We start from the raw sequence: 4,128 nt of genomic DNA, 5'->3' as shown, positions 1-4,128 counted from the left end.
TGGAATTAGTAGAAGTAGGTGGAAGTGTGTGTGTGTGTGTGTGTGTGTGTGTGTGTGTGCGGGAGAATATATCGGAACTCATAGGAATTGGTTTTATGTTGTGATGCTGTTGCTGAAGACAGCTCCCCCTTGTGGAGTTAGTAGAGGTTAGATTCACCACCCCAGGTTGCCTTCAGTCTTTTTACAATGGTTCGGAACAAATTATGATCACGTTGAGAAGAATAGGAATTTCAGAACATTTAGATGTGCTCATGCAAAAGCTACACATAGACTAAGAAGCAGTTGTTTAAACAAAGCAAAGGAACATGATAAACAATCTGTGCTATGTAGATGGCACAGCCTTGCTCACAGAAAACGAAGACTTGAAGCACGGCAGAAGATCAAACGTTACAGCCTTCAACATAGATTACATCTTAACATCAAGAAAGAAAGAAAAAATCCACACCATTGGACTGATAGGCAACATCATGACAGATGGAGAAAATATTTCAAAATGCCAATAATTTCTTTTTATTTGAATCCACAATTAACACCCATGGGAACAGCAGTCAGAAAATCAAAACACTTGTTGCACTGGGAAAATCTGCTGTCAAGGATCTCTCCAAGCTGCCAAAGAGCAAGTTAAAGTTTAATCAGTTTAAAGACGAAAGTAAGCCTGACCCAAGCCATGGTATTTTAAATTGCTTCCAACAGCAGATGGTTCTAACCGACCAACTGTTCTGAGGGAAAAAGATGGGCATTTTCCTCTTGTGTAATTTACAGTCTCTGAAATTCTGCTGAAGGGTAACTATGAGTCAGTTCCTACTGGAGTAAGAACTTAACAGGTTAGGTATGGCTCGTAATAACAATAACAGATTAGAGGTGTGGGTAAGAACTTGTTTAGTCAACATTTTTAAGAAGGAAAAACAATCCTTGTGTGGCAGCACAACTCTCTACCCACTAAGGCCACAAGGCAGAGTTATTCTAGAAAAGGTAGGGTTATGCAAATCAGTAGTCACAAGCAACTGTCTCTCCAACATTGCTTAGTTATCACATGACCTATCCTTTCAAGATGGCTGCCCTCTAGAGGGTCACTGGTCTGGCACCTGAAAGCTCTTAACAGAATTAAAAGTTGTTAAGAGGGAATGCAGATGACACAACCCTGCTTTCTGAAACTGAGGAGGACCTGAAGCGCTTGTTGCAGAAGGTCAAGGACTGCAGCCTTCAATATAGATTGAAGCTCAACAGAAAACAAACATTCTTACCACTGGGCCGATTGGCAGCATCATGATAGATGATGAAGAGAATGAGATTGTTAACAGCTCTAGTTTGCTTGGCTCCACAATTAACATTCTTGGTACCAGCAGCCAGGAAATTAAAAGACTTGCATTGGGAAAGTCTGCTGTCAGAGACTTCTCCAAAGTGCTGATGTGAAAGTACTGTCAGTGAAAGTTTAAAGCAATTTCAGTTTTCCTTTCTATTCACTGACAAGATCATCTTTAATACAAGGTCAGAAGGTCTTGCTAGCAGAGAGGGAATGGCTCTCCACTATAGATCACAGGGTGGAAGGCAACTGTAACCCATCAGAAAAGGATTTCAACTTAATCAGGCTCTTCCTTAAAAGGGGCCTCTCTCAGGGCGCTCTGGTGGCCTAGTGGCGGGAAATTGCACTGCAATCCCAGAGGCATGTGATTCAAATCCACCAGATGCCCTGCTGGAGAAGGAGGGAGCCAATCTCCTTCTGTATCAGTCAGATCCAATTTGATGGTACACACACACAAAATAGTAAAATAAATAAAAAAAGAACTCTATGGTTTTAAAAAAAAATTGAAATAAAATTTTTTTGGCCCTCTCTCTGGTGGCTTAGTGGCAAGAAGCTGCACTGCAATTTCAAAGGCACGTGGTTTGAGTCCATCAGCTGCTCCATGGGAAAAGGATGTACAGTCTCCTCTGTGCGATTAACTGCTTCTGAAAACCCGTTGGAGGGTCAGCTATGGGTTGGCTTCAACTTGATGGTACAGAACAACAACCTCTAAGAGGATAAAGGACTCCAGCCTGAGAAAGAGGTCTCTTTCAACTGTCCAGACTAAAAAAAAATATATTTCTCCCTTTTAAAATATTATTAAAGAAATGTTAGTATTTTATTACTTTCTTCCCTGTTGCAGAACCACTTAAAGAAAGTGTTAGGTTTTGGTTTTTATTCTCTGGACTTTCTCCTGAGCTTTCAAACCTCTAAAGCTGCTATACAAGTTGCCAGAATGAATGAAGGGCATATCAAACTTTGGAAAGAGGAAGTTACACACAAACACAAACTTAGAACTTGTCTAGAATCCTTAGAACAGCAAAGGCTTCAACGTAAGAACAATTTCCATTTCATAAAGGCCATTCCACTGCCCCTCTTAAATTGACACAACTTTTACTGGATCAAGAAAAAAAATATTATCAAGAGACAATCTTGTGTTAATAAAAACTTTCCTGAGACTTGCACCTCCTGTTTAAATAAACTTCCTTTATAATCTCTGCTAGAATCTTGTATCAATAAAGACCTTCCTTACTAGGTTCACGTAGTATCAAAAAAAGTCCTTTGTAAGTAATCAGTGTGATTTCATAGTTTTGGCAATTCATGGGCAAAGGGAAGTGTTAGCTGATTTTTTTAAATTACATAAACTGTTGAGTTTATAGCAACTTTGGATGTAGATATTTCCTCTGATTACAGGCTTCCCTGTTTCCCACCTTTCTTTTCTTCTTTACATAATATGATAAATTGATACACTTTTCTTTATTTCTGTACTATTTTTCGCCTCTAAAACACTTATCAATCCCAATGCACACTTTCCTTGCTTGGTTTAAAATTAGGAGAGTGGTTCATAAGTGTTGTCTCCTTTCTATAAGGTTGAAACTAATATTGTTATGTGCTGTTGAGTTGCCTGAAACTCAGAGTGACTCTATTTATGCACAAAAGCTCTGAACCTTGCCTGTCCTGAGCCAGTCTGTCTCCAAAACACCTACTCCCATGACTCCAGTTACTGTATCAATCCATTTCATCCAGGGTCTTCCTCTTCTGCGCTGTCCCTCCACCCTTCCGAGCATGATGTCCTTCTTTAAGGACTGGTCCCTCCTGGCAATATGCCCTAAGTATGTGTCACAGAGCTTCAGATCTGTGCCTCCAAGGAGCAATTTGGTTTCACTCTCACCAGGACAGACTTTTTTTGTTTTCTTGGCAGTCCATTGTATATTCAATACTCTTCTCCCCACCACAACTCATAGGTATCAATTCTCTCCTCCTTCATCATTTTCCAGGTCTTTGATGCATAGCAAGTAAGTGCAAAGACCATGGCCTGGATCAGGTGCAAATTAGTCTCAAGACTGCCCTTAGCAGAGATATGGATTGATGTGCTAGCTCAAGCTTCTAAAGTTCTAATTTTCGTTGCCTGGCTGAAGGACAGATGAGCCTCACTAAATGCAGCTGAGATGCCAAAAATTTCCTGGGGTGACGTGGAGGAAAAATTTCAAAGGATTAAGAAGATTCATTTATTATTTCAACACAGTTATTGGACTGAATTTTTCATAGACAGATCACGTCCCTAGAGAAGGTTCAGAAGATGCCACCTTTACCAAGGCTTTGTATGTTCAATAGGGGGAGTGTAAAGTGCCAGAGTCATTGTTCTCTGTGATCATGGACTCTAGAAGGTGTTAGAGTTGGGACAGCAACTTGATTCCAAAACCTTGGGGTGACAAGGAACAAGTAACAAGGTTGAGGTACCCGAGGAAGGGCAGGTGTGGCTGCCATGTCACAAGTAGAGTTTACAGGGAATGACCAAACATGCAGGAACCTTTGACAGCAGGTCCCTGATCACCAGGCCCTTAGGACCAAAACCAGATGGAGAAACTGGCTGGATCTTCACTGATGCATGCATCGAAAGAACTCAAGGTCCAATCAGCAGAGACCTGACTGGCACAGAGAGGACTATGCACCAATTTCCCAGAGAAAATTCATTCACAAAGCCTGGGACCCCTGAAGGAAGTGGGGTTGATTAGACATAATTCATTACACTAATCAATGGCTAGTGTTGTTGTTGTTGTTGTTATGTGCCGTCGAGTCGCTTGCGACTCATAGCGACCCTATGTACAACAGCCCTAAACTCTGCT

The sequence above is a fragment of the Elephantulus edwardii genome, unplaced genomic scaffold (assembly GCF_000299155.1).
Source record: "Elephantulus edwardii isolate Elephantulus edwardi_28Jun2011 unplaced genomic scaffold, EleEdw1.0 scaffold00121, whole genome shotgun sequence".
NCBI classification, from domain to species: domain Eukaryota; kingdom Metazoa; phylum Chordata; class Mammalia; order Macroscelidea; family Macroscelididae; genus Elephantulus; species Elephantulus edwardii.
The sequence above is the reverse complement of the archived record's forward strand: the minus strand, read 5'-3'. Positions refer to the sequence as shown.